The 13,923-nt window shown below is 33.9% G+C and overlaps 1 pseudogene; it reads left to right on the forward strand.

Moving 5' to 3' along the window:
• Positions 1–638: 638 nt before the first annotated feature.
• Positions 639–1,264, forward strand: LOC101606224 (annotated as a pseudogene).
• Positions 1,265–13,923: the final 12,659 nt, after the last annotated feature.

Genomic DNA, 13,923 nt, shown 5'->3' on the forward strand with positions numbered 1-13,923 from the left:
AAAATATCTCAGTAATTTCTAAGGTGAAAATGGTGAGAGCCAAGAGAAAGGAAAAGATGATCACCTCACTTGTGAAATGTGACAGCATGTACTAGGAAATGTAGCACACAGCAACAAAGCCTGTCCAGAAAAATGCCCTGTGGTGACGGAATAACGACCTTGACTGAACAAAATAAATGATACTCACATAGGAATGGCAGAGTTTTCATTTGTCTTTGGCATGTCAACCTGCATATGCCCTGTGAATAGATTATGTTACAACATCCAATCATAGGATAGTAAAGTGAATTATTCCCTCTAATCAGTAGACGTAGACCCACAACAAAATATTTAATATTTACTTTCCAAGAACTTGCTTTTTGATTTATTAAATATCATACCACAAACTTCATCTGGCATTTACCACTGTAGGCTTTTTTTTTTTTTTTTTTTTTTTTGAAGCAGGGTTTCAATCAGCCTATGTTGACCTTGATCTCATTCTGTAGGCCAGGCTACCCTCGAATTTATGGTGATCCTCATTTCTCAGCCTCCCAAGTGCTGTGGTTAAAGGCATGCACTACCATGTCAAGCTCACTATATAAATTTTAGCATTGAAAAACAAAAGCATGGCTGGATACCCACCCGCCACAGGAAAAAAAAATAAAATGGAAGGCCTGCTTGATGTTGCCTCTTTTTCTACCAAACTTCAAAACAGTCTCATTCAGTACCATAGCATTGAAGATGATAAATGGCGAGTTGCACAGAAAATGAAAGATATAACAGTTTGGAGAATACCTTCAGAAGAATTTAATAGTTATTTCTGCAAAGCCCAAGGTGTTATAGATGACATTTTTAATAGAGTAATAGACCACATACGTCCAGGGCCCTGGCGCTTGGATTGGGACCGTTTCATGACTTCATTGGATATTTTGAGGCACTTTGAAGAGAATGGCTGTGTTATGTGTTATATTACTGCTGGTCAGCTTTGGAATATAATTTCCCCAAGAGAGTTTGTTGACTTCTCCTACACTGTAAGCTATGAAGGACTTTTATCTTGTGGGATAAGTCTTGACTGGAGTGAAAAGAGAACAGAATTTGTTTGCAGGTATAATCATCCCTGTGGTTGGTTTTGTGTTCCACTTAAAGACAACCCAAATCAGAGCCTTTTGACAGCCTATATCCAGACAGATCTACCTGGAATGATCCCTCAGTCTGCAGTAGATACCACCATGTCAAGCACTTTAACTTCTATGGTGATTTACAAAAAGCCTTACAGAAATCATAATATGTTCATATTTTAGTATGGATATTTGCGGAATCAGTTCTTCCCCTCAGCTACTTCACATGTAAAAGTCAGTTCCTGTCTTCTGCATAGTGTGTACAAATATTTGAGCTGTTTTGGGTTTAGTACTACAATGTTTTAGTAAGTCAATATTTGCACGAGAGAAGCTTGCTTACCCTTTCTTACTTATTTGCACATTGGTATGGAAGTACGTCTGGTAATGGAAAGTATCACAGAAATCCATGAAGACTTAGATATAGGTCTTCAGGCCCGACTATTCACAGAAGTGAAATAATGTCTCTGTATGAACATTGTGTTGTTTAGTAACTACCAAGTCATCCCTTCTTTTTATTCTTGTTATTTTAAAGCTTTATGAATATCTTGCAAAATTTTATTTCTCAAGGTAAATGTTTGGTATTACTTTTGGTAATGAGTTTCCCAGGAACAAAAGGAAGAATGCCTTCTCTGTATTTTGTAAAGATGAAAGATGTATTATTTTAACTATTAAAAAGATGTATTATTTTAACTATTAAAAAGATCAAAAATGACTGAAGCATATTTATCATAGTAACTGTAGGTACAATTCAAATTCAATTTAGTTTTGATATCTAAATAGTGTTCTTTTATAAAAGCTTTAAAACCAAAAAAAAGAAAACATGATAAAATATTTAAAGCCTAATCTGATATAATTATACAAAGCAATATCCAACAAACTATGGCTTATTGGTCATGGCAAGAATTTATACCTGTTTTTATTCAGTTTGAATATTAAGAAAGAGGATTTACACTTGGGAAAATTCAAATTATAAGTCATATTTGTGTCATTAAAAACTATATAATTTTTGAATTTCATGTCCATAAATATGTTATTAGAACATACACAAAATGGTTTGTTTATATGTTGTCCTTAGTTGTTTTCAGGTTATACCAAAGAACAATAGCTTCATCAGAAACTCTAAACAGACTAAAAACTCTAAAACATTTATTATGTGATCCTTTATAGGAAACATAGAGATTATCTATCTATCATCTATCTATCTATCTATCTATCTATCTATCTATCTATCTATCTATCTATCTGTCTATCTGTGTGTGTATGTATATACATGGATATAGGTATATATATATATATGTATGTATATATAATATTGAATTTGATTGTCTTGAATTTATTGAGCTTTATTGATTTCATAATGAACTGTTGTATAAGATCCCTTTTTTATCATTATAACATGTTCCTCAGTAAACTGAAAATTTTCCTAAAAGAAATGTCTACACAGTTCTTTGTACATGAGCAGAATTTAGGATGTTTGCTTAATTAATAGCTATCATGGATAATTTGATGTAATTATTCAGCAAGTTACAATTATATAACTAATTATGAATTTGGTTGAATATTTGGTACAGTGAGCTGACATGGAAGAAGTAATGACATTATCACAAACTTTAAGGGATTCCTAAATTTAAAAAAAAATTACACAGATCCTAGAATGTCACCATCTATATAATTACAGAGAACAACACCTTATTAACATATTAACTACATGTTAAAAACATGGATTCCACTGAAACAAAATTTGACATTGTCTTAATCATGCATATATTAACTAAATCTCTTAAATGTTTACTACATGCCAGTTGCTTTGTTAAATATTACATGCAACTTGCTTTGTTTTATGTTTACAATGAAAGACATGGTGTTTTCAATATGGGAAAGTCACATGGAAAGAGCTAGAAGTTGTTTGTTTTAAGGGCTTGAAGTTGGCATACAAGAAGCCTTTGATAAATGTGAATGGGCATGCAATCTGGAAGTGTGGGAAGGGATTTAACCCAGGAATGTGAAAGACAGACTGAAGATCAGATAGAATTTTCTGAAAAATGATGATAATGATTTTAGGAAGAAAATCCTTTGGACTAGGGCGAGGACGGTGAATTGAAGGAATCAAGGCTGAAGCTAGAGAGATGGGTTAGCAAGGTAGCACATGTATCTGGATTTTGTTTGCAGTGGCTGGCACACCCATTCTCTGTCTGCTTCTCTCTCTCCATCTCTCTCTTTCTCTCAGATAAATGAATAAATAAATAAATAAATAAATAAATAAATAAATAAATACTTTTTAAAAGAAAAAGAAAAAATGAAACAACAAAGGCTTTTGTAAGGGATGTGATTTGTCTTTGTAATACTGGCTTACATCATAATAGGATTGTACTTTAATTAGGGGAGGAGTCAAAAGGGTGTATGTGTATGTGTAATTTCAGAATTTAATGTTGTTCTCTTGGGTTAACAAAGTTTCATTTGCTAAATTTCTGTTTCAACGTTATTGTTTTTCTGTTTTTAAGAGGAAATCAGTGTTTTATTTCTTCACAAATTATACAGAATGGGATAGTAAAATAAAAATTGCTTTCTGTGTGCTTTTGCTACTTTTCAAATATTGTGAAAGTAGATAATAAGTGGCAGCACAATTACATCATTAAAATCAGCAGGAGCTAGAAATTTTATTAGTGTAATCACAGGACTGATTTTGGTACTATAGAAAAACCAAGCATCCACCCCTCAACCCTGGGTGAAGCCAGTGTGCTTGACATAGCCCAGCTGCTTTCATATTAAACAACAACAACAAAAATAATAGAACTTCTTTCTACTTCAAGTCTTTATCTCATTAAGATTTACACTTCAAAGGAGAAGGTGAAGAGAAGGCAGTTATGAAAATTACATCTTCTCACCCATGGTGTATTACCTTGTTTTTATTTCAGTGGGCAATCTAATTTCATGACTAAAAAAAAAAAATACTGACAGAGGAATAAGATGATATTTCTGTGTATAAACTATGCACAATCATGTGAAGCAGAGCATGCTAAAAGCCAAAAAATAAAAATAAAAATAAGTGCCTACTTCACTGATATCATTTTAGGTACTCAAAGACACTGAAGTCATTACATACCAACACACCACACCATTACTTCCAGAAGAATTCAGTCAACTTACTGTACACTGTAGTAATGTGCTGCACCTCTCATTAATTCTGATTGCTTTACAGCTACTTATATTTATTACCACCTTAGCGGCTAGTTTGTGGACCCTTTGATTAAAAATACAATAGAAATTGCTTCCCATTCATTATTTCATCTCATCCTCATACCACCCTAAGGGCTAAATTGCAGAAACTCAATTTTAAGACATATCACAAATAAAACTGAAAGAAAATAAAATACTTCTCAATTGTAACATAAATAAGAAAAAGCTGAACACAAATTGATAACTAGAGCTCAACTGATTTGTTTTGAATGCCCATATCTACATCAGCTGAATACAATGCCTAATACATCCTAAACAGGTTTTTTTTCAATAGAATAATTGTAATACACATTTCATAGTTGCATATCACATATACTTTAGGTGAACACATATTCCAAATACTATTTCTACACAGGCTAAAATTTTCAGTAGTAAAGACAGGAGAACAGAAATTCTGCTGTTTCTCAAAACAAGCTTCAACTAGTTTATAATATTCCTTGTGACTACAGCAAAGTGTTAATATTTTTCAAGTTTTATGGTGATAAGTATATGTACTTTGGTATATAAAAGTGTTATGTTTCAATGAGATTATCATAAGTTGAGAACATCATGAGTGCAGATATATTTATTACACCAAACTTGCCAAACATCTGAGCTTATCAATGCAGTAGATGCTAAAGTATGATTTATTGACCTCTGTGATTGTGTGGCAAAGGAACCCAGAGCCCTCTACTGCCGCTGACCACAACCCTGAGAGTGCAATGTATTACTAAGCTTAGAAGATACCAAAATGCAAATTTAATTGTACTTTCCACTGAACACAAGTGGTCACAAGGTAAAAACAGAAAGTCATGTCAAATCACCATAAGTCAGGAACTTTCAGTATTTTATTGTAAAAATCTTATCTTATATAAAACTTTTGAAATCCTGTGATATTCTCAAAACAACTTTTAAAAAATTATTTAAGATGACATTCCAATAACTTTAGGTCCTGTAATCATACTTGAGTAACCAGATATGTAAAATGCATAATTAGATTTTCTGAGGGTATCTCAACTCCTTGATAACACAATGTTACAACTACTATTTTTCTTTTGTTCTTTGGCAACTATTTTTTGTGTGAAATTGTTTTATTAAACTTGCTCTTTTTCTTATACTATTACTTTTTGTACAGAAAAGAATACTATGGAAAAATGTCCGCATAATGACATTTCTTATCATGATGTCATGCAGCAATATCGCTTACTCACTTTATATATGCATGAGGGTCTCCACTTTATAATTTAGATTTCCTTTGCAAAGCCACCTACACTGATATGCTCATTTTCTATTTCTCTGGACCTCCGTGGATCTAGCTCTTATACAGCCCTAAGAGATAAGGGCTGTAGGTTTTTTCCAACAAACTCATTACTGGGTAATATTCTAATAAATGATCACTCTCACACTAAAATCTACCCCATACAACACAAATTAGTCAGTAGTCACCAAAAATTGCTATATCATATTTTCTTAAGTTCTTTAAGCTCCTCACACTTTGTCCTTATACTCAGTTTGACAAATTTATCAAAAGTTCATTCTGAGTCTGTTAAACACTACAAATACCACAGAATAACCTATTCCACAAGCAAAACTACCTTGATTAAAGATTTTTTTTTTTTTCAGAAGGGAAAATACCACCTTGGGTCAGTCTTTACAGGGGCTCAGAACAAGGAAATAAGAATGGCAAGCTTTCTATTCAGAAACCAAGATTTTTGTTGTTGTTGTTTGTTTGCTTTGTTTTTTGTTCTTTTTTATTTGAGTTGCTTTGCTTTGTTTTTATGGCCAGTTGTTCAAGACATGTGGGGTTTGATGATATAGATAAAGGCTGGTGGTATGATACTGGATTATAAATAAACAGAAAATGAGGATTGTGAAGTAAAATGTAACATGTTAATAACTCTTTGATAAGTGAGATATTTCTCCAAATGTTGTCTCTATTAAATTCATTTGTAGAAATTTGGAGAAGTTAATACTGAAATTATGTCAGGTTAGTGTTAAATAATCAGAATATGTCTTTTGGCCAAGCCAAAGTAAGGCCATTCATAGGTATTTTCATGTATGTGAGCAAAGATGGTCACAGTTCTTGAGACAAAGTGAAATTGTTATTCAGGCTCCATTAATGAGTCTTTTCATTAGAGCAATCCATGTAAAATACTCTTAAGTAAATGGATTTGTCCCTGAATAAGCCCCAGATTCCTAGAAATTCTTGTTATGTGAGACTTTGCACTAACTCAACTATATTATCCTTATGTAGGTCAAACACGAATAGCAGTATTTGCTCTATCTTTCTAGTAAACTCTATGTCTTAAAAAATACTCAACTCAATAAAAATAATTTTTCTTCTCTCTTCAGGTGATTTCAGGTACAAAGACTGGCTGTATGTGCAAGAACCCTCCTTGGAATACATATTATTATTTAACTAGTTGTGTGTGGTTTTTTTTCAAAGCACAGTCATGTGAAGTACTCAATTTAACAATAACTCTGTCTATATTTAACTTCACTTATTCCCAGACATATTGATATAACTGATTATTTAAAATTATTTAAATAGATATAACAGGATTATCATGAAGTAATATATATGATGTTTATGATAGAAGTATTAGAAGTTGAAATCCACAAGGCTGAGTAAGTAAGATAGTCTTATATTTGTCTTAATATGCTATGTTGTATGTTAAAGGAATACTGGATGTACATCTTAAAATAAAAATCTCCATGTTTAATTATCTATTAAAAAACTAAAGGTTTGGTTTAAAAAGTTCAAAAGTTTCACTTACTTTGACAAATGTCCAGCATGTGTCAAGCCACGAATCTATTCAGGGTGAGAATCTTTAATCACAGTTACCATCATCTCACCTAAGGAAACAATTGCTTGTTGCATTATATCTAATATATGGGCAATTTTCAAATGTCAACATATTTTGTCTGTGAGGATTGGGTATATTGAGGTGGGAAGCCAGTACTCCCTAAGAAAAGATGAGCTGACCTTTCATTACACTCTGCTTTCTGACTGAGGACACAGTATGACCAGCTCCTTCATGCTGGTCCTATGCACCATGATGGACTGTTCCTTGGAACTATAAGCCAGAAGAAACTTCCTCATTAAGCTGCTTTTTGCAGGTATTTTCCCCCACAGTAATATGAGTAATTAATGCACCAACTTTTTGTTCTGTTCATAAAGATAAGTTTTTCAACTGATTTCTAACATTCTTATATAATGTTATGGAAAAATCTATACAAACAGGGTGAGCCCCACCCAATATTTGACCCAATTGTTGAGATTATTGACAGCTTCCACACTCACTCCACATTGACATCAAGTGAAGATACACAGGCCCATCACATGCATAATAGTGTTTTTCAGGAAATACAGATAGGGTCCAAAACTAACAAGTCTGAAAACACTGTTAGCGATAGCTTCAGTATATTCAAGCTGTTATCACACACAATAGTTGGTGAAAATCAACATTGATTTCTCACAGTTCTAGAGCCTCTAAGGACCCACAACCATATATGGAGCCTTTTATCTGTGTAGACACTTAGTAGAGGGGGCCTCTATTATGAAGACACAAGTCCCACTCATGAGGTCTGTTTCATAATGATGCAATCACTTCCCACAGTCCTCCCTTCTTCACATCATTTCCTTGGGAGTTAGGATTCATCAAAAGCATCTGAAGGAGTTAAAAATATTCAGATGATAGCATACATACGGTGTTTATGTGGTTTGCAGGTGGATGACAGTTGAGAACCTGCACAGATGGTCAGAGGGCTGTGTACTTGGACTTCCTGCCAGTTCCCTAGGCAGTAACATCCAGGAATTTATATCAGTATGCCATGATGTGGCTGCAAGGTAAAGAGGGAGGGTTCAACCTTAAAGCCTTTTGAAGGCAGACCTCCAAAAGTAATATCAGACTCATATGCATACACATAATGAATGACTTACTTGGAGGAAATTGTTATCCTCTGCTATTTGAACTGTCACATTAGGTTTCACAATTTTTAGGAATGGTCTGAACTGAGTCAAAGCAACTCTATTAATTTTTAATTTGCCATTTTATATTAAAATCTAAAAACAATAGATTAGATGATGTATACTCATTCTTGAGGTTTATCCTCACCCAGTTCTTAGGGTAAAAGAATAAAAAAAAAAACACTCTATCACTATGTCTTTATTACAAAGATGAATAACATTAATTTCATGTTTGAAATTAATATGTTTTAATTTGTGTGCTATGTAAGCTCAGAAAATGTATATAAACTGAACCACTGATCTTAATTAACTCCTGTGCCATTCGTATAAAAATTGTTTTTTCAAAGCAAAATTATTTTAAATTGGTGGCTGATTTTTATTTGTAGTTTTTCATTAGGTAATATGTCAAGGAGACAATGTTAATTTGAAAAGAAAATTAAAGGATCACAGTCAATTAAGTTGATTTACAAATAGTTAAGACTTTAACAAAAGGAGAATATCAACCAGTCCTGCATGTCTACATGCAGGAGCTAATTCGAAGAAAATGCAGTTTTTTGGCTGGAGAGATGGCTTAGGAGTTAAGCTCTTGCCTGTGAAGCGTAAGGACCCTGGTTCAAGGCTTGATTTCCCAGGACCCACGGAAGCCAGATGCACAAGTGGGCACATGCATCTGGAGTTCCTTTGCAGTGGCTGAAGGCCCTGGCATGACCATTCTCTCCTATCTCTCTCTCTCTCTGTATCTCTCTGTTTATCACTCTCAAATAAATAAATAAAAATAAACAATGAAAAAGGGAAAATACAATTTCTTTTGCAAAGGGCACTGACCTCTTCCCAGAGTGATGAAAAGTATAAATATTGGACCCTAAATTGTAATTAGGACCTATAAAAATATGAGTAATAATGCTGTGCTAGCAAGAATATCACTGAATACAAGAATATCTGAAAATCTCTACTAAAAGCAGGTCTGGCTTGGAAGAGTTTATCCAGAGGAAGAATAGCAATTAGTTGGCAGTTGTGAAAGAGCAGACAGTGGAGGTCTCCAGACCTCTGTTCTTTGACCAGAAATAAAGTAAAGAATGATTTCCCTTTAGACATATCCTTTATTTCATTTCACACTCTCTCACATAGAGAAATCCCTGGATGCTGAAGAAGTGAGTATGGTTTGGAGCTAGTTTACACCTTGCATGTTTTGTGAATACTTGGAAGTCATGGGAAATAGAGTATATACTCAGAAAAGACTATGTTGTGTGGCTGTGCTGTATTAAGCTATTAATTGTTAAAAAAAATTCAACATTTCTGTTTTTATTTGTTTTTTAATTATTTTTGATAGTATTTTCTGTTTATTCCAGGATGACCCAGAAACCATAATTTTCGTGCCTCATTCACCATGTGCTGGGGTTTTGGCTTCTGGTTTTCAATATCTGACACTAAGAGAAAATAAACTATTGTGATTCTGTTGGCTGTGGTAGTTGATTTAGATGAAGCAAAATTGCTTCATTTGTTTCAGAATACTCAATTCCAAAAAGTAAGTATGTTTAATATGATGATTAAGAACACTGGACTCAGTAGTTGGGTTAAGATTCCTATAGTGTATATGACTACATAATTTTCACAAATCATCTATGTAAGGTTCTTTAAGTGTTGAGGTAATAAGAAATTAAATTATAAGTTATTAAAGGGATTAAATAGAAAAATTAAAATAATAGAAAATGTCCTGGTGATTTTCATTTAATATTTAATCATATATATTTTAGCTTAATTATATAATAAGAAAGATTATTTACAATAGATGCCTATAAAATTTCCATAAGCAGAAATATTTTTTGGAGACACAGGATTCACAAATAAACTTAAATCTGTTTAATCTCTGTTATTTTGAAGTTTATCACTAGGATTTTGACTATCTACTCTGTTGGGAAAAATCTATCATGCACATACAAATATTTTCCAACTTTTCTATATTCTGACAAATTTGTTACCTCAGGTTTTGGAAAGTAATGGCTATCAAAATGAGAGTGCAAATTTCTTATGTGATGTTTATCTAGCTGATATTTGAAAATTTTGTCATTGTTACTACTTCTTTGTCATTCTTTCTTTTGATTTACTATATATGTGTGCATATATATACATATATATCTGTCTGTCTGTCTGTATGTATGTATGTATATATATATTTCTGTTTTGGAAACATGGTTTCTCTATGTAGCCTAAATTGGTTTCTTAGCTCACAACAATCCTCCTGTGTGATCCTCAACAAGTACTGGGATTACAGGTGGGCATCCCTTCTTACCACTTCTGTTCTTAAGGGCAACCAGAAGGGAAACACATAGGTGACATAGGTAATTCCAGACATAAGATTTTTATCAGTTTAAATGTAAAATGCATGTCATTGTCATTTGCATTACAGCACTGATCAGAACATTGAAACTGGCTTTTCAACCACTGAGCCTGTTTTCCTATACAGCACATGCTGGCCTCAGAATCACCATTGAGCTGGCCTTGAGCTGCTGATCCTCCTGTCTCCATTGCCCAAGTACTTGGCATTACAGGCTTTTTTTTTTTTTTTTTTTTTTTTTTTTGTAGTTAAAGATGTAGGAAAGAGATGGCTAAAATTGAGGAAGAGGTTTCTAGAGGGTGGAGAATATGGAGATCCAATCGAAGGAAGTGTCAACCTTTGGCCATAGAAGTGGCATTTTTCCTGTGGAGGGAAGAATAAGGGCAAGGGTGCCAAAAGCTGCTAGGTAGACCTGAGTGGGAAAGGCAAGGTACCGAAGGAACAGGCCAAGGGACTAAGGAAACTTCTTCCTGAGACTTCTGTTTGCTCTGTGAAATGAGAAACTAGGTAGAGAGCCTGTACCAAAGAAGGATGAGACTTTGAAAGAGCCACTTGGGTGAGGGGGACTGGAGAGATGACTTATTGGTTAAGGAACTTGCCTGAAAATCCTAAGGACTAGGGTTCAGTGCCCCAGTATCCACATAAACACAGATGCACAAAGTGGTACATGTGCCTAGAGTTTGAAGTGGTGGGACTGGAGCATGCCCATTCTCTCAGTCTGTCTCTCTCTTCTCTCTGTTCTTGCAAATAAATAAAAATACTGAAAAAGAAAAAAAAAAAAAGAGCAGGACATGGTGGTGCGTGCCTTTAATCCCAGCACTTGGGAGGCAGAGGTAGAGCAGTTGCAGTGAGTTCTACATAGTGAATTCCAGGTCAACCCAGGCTAGAGCAAAACCCTACCAGAAAAATAAAAAATAAAAAAAAATTACAATTGTTTTCTTTAGAATTTTGAAAATACAAAGTTGATGAGATAGCAATATGCATAACCATTACTAAAAATCCATTACTGTTTAAAATGTTTAGCACACATGGTAGTCATGTAATTTTCAATGAAAATCAACAAAATAGCTGCATTCCCTGCATTGATGGTGTGCGGGTGGATGGGGGTGGCGGCATGGAACATGAGCTGGACTTGAGAAGATTCAAGACATGGTGCAATTCACCCCAGTGCCAGCTGAAAGCACAGAGGAATTGGGGAAATGAGCAAAAGAGTGTTGCTCTTTTGGGATGAACCTGATATTAGCACAAAGGTGAAGGAGATAGACACTGAGAGCACCAAACACCCACCAAAGCAGCAGAGATCCAGAGGCTCCTAAGAGACCATCACTGAAGCAGACTTAAAACACACCCAACTGACTCACAGAAAATTTCAGAAGAGGAGATGGGAAGACTGGTAGAGCCACAAGTTGGGACATTTTACAAAGAGACATTGTCTCTCCCCCATAACTAATTGATGCCTCCATAATGCATGAGCCACAATCCCCATGGGGTTGACCTGCATCCCCAACAAGGAAGGTCTCTTAAGAAAAGGGGCAGGGAGGAAGGAAAGGATGGTACCAACATGTGTCGTTTACATACTAAAAGAAAAAAGAAAAATAACAAAACATATAAATTGGACCTATTGATAGGATTATTGTAGACGAAAAAGTGTTTTTCATAGATTGATATATTTGATCCCTAACCACAATGTGGCTATATTTGGAGATAGAGCCTTTAAGGAGATGATTATGGTCAAATGAGGTGATAGGGTAGGGCTTGATTCTAATATGAATGGTGTCCCTTAGAAAATAAAAACAAAAAAATAATTAAAAAAATTAAATCAAAAAAGGTTAGGAACAGCAAGGGTGATTACATAGAAGTAAGACCGTTTGAGGACTTGGTAGGAAGATGTCTGTCTACAAAGCAATGCAAGAAGAGTTCAGGGGAAATTGCCCATGACAACCCCTTAGACTTGAGTTTGATCCTCTAGAATTATGAGGATTAAATTTCTATTCAGTCTTTTTTATCAAACTATTGTTGTCCTAGCATACTAGTATGAAGTACTTTATATGATTGAGGGGGAAAAATAATGATGGTGTGTATGATAACTGGTGTAATGGGCCATATTTCAATTTCACACAAAAATATACCTGTTTTCTTCAAATAATATGTATATCTGCATTTTACTGTAGGCAAGAGGAATGAAGAAGAAAGTGACATTAAAAGGGAATCATTTAGCATAATTAGAAAGATATAAAATGATTCAAGTCATGACTTCAATGAATGACTTTAATACACAATGCAGATAAATTCCATTTAAAATAAAGGTAAAGTAACAGGAAATAGATTTATATTCCTGCCTGAGACAACAATATAGATCAACATATATGAAACAACTATCTTCATGATCATATTGGGGATAAAGATGAAAGACAATGATATGAGAAAGAGAGAAAATAAATGAACCCATCTGTCATTGTGAGTGATAAATATTAAATACTTGAATAAAAGATAAATCAAATATTACATGAACTCTCAAACAACTGAAAAGTAAAGATACCTTCCAAACTCAGAATAGGACACCATCATGACTGGCATTAGTCCATATAAAAACATTAAAAAAATAGACAAAGACATATTTTCAATATAAGCACATAAATTATGAATGCATTTGGCATATCAAATCTCTCAGAAGAATAATATAAACTTGCATAGCAATTTGACTTTATATCTGAAAGTCAGTTCATTTATAATAACATTTTAATAATATACAATGTAGCAATCACCTCAACAGACAGAAAAATCTTAGCAAAATCCTCATTTGTTTTTTTTTTTCAGAAATGGCTTAAAAATATTTAATTATAAGGTAACTCCACTTCCTGTTCAGTAGTAATAGATTAAATGATCTTTTATGCTGTGTTTTTGTGTGCATGCATATATATACATATGTGCCTGTGTGTGTGTGTGGGTATAGTGTATATGTGTGGTATAGTGTGTGTACTGTGAGTTGTATGCATGTGTAGAGATGTGCTTGCCCATGTGTTGTGGGTGGGGATCCCAGTAAACATAGTGTGTCCTGTTATCACTCCTCTCATCTCATTACCATATATCTGTGGGATAAGGTTTCTCCCTCAACATGAAGTGGGTGACTTATTTAAAAAAAAAAAAGGATGGAATCAACCAAAAAGTCAATTAAATAATAGATTTAATGTTTTCAATGCTATTTGATCATGTTCAATGTTTATTTTATTTTTATAATTGCTTTGGAAATATTCAACACAGAAATTGAAGCAACATCAAATTTGAAGTAGCAGCAGCAACAAGAA

This window comes from Jaculus jaculus, chromosome 6 (genome assembly GCF_020740685.1).
Source record: "Jaculus jaculus isolate mJacJac1 chromosome 6, mJacJac1.mat.Y.cur, whole genome shotgun sequence".
NCBI lineage: Eukaryota > Metazoa > Chordata > Mammalia > Rodentia > Dipodidae > Jaculus > Jaculus jaculus.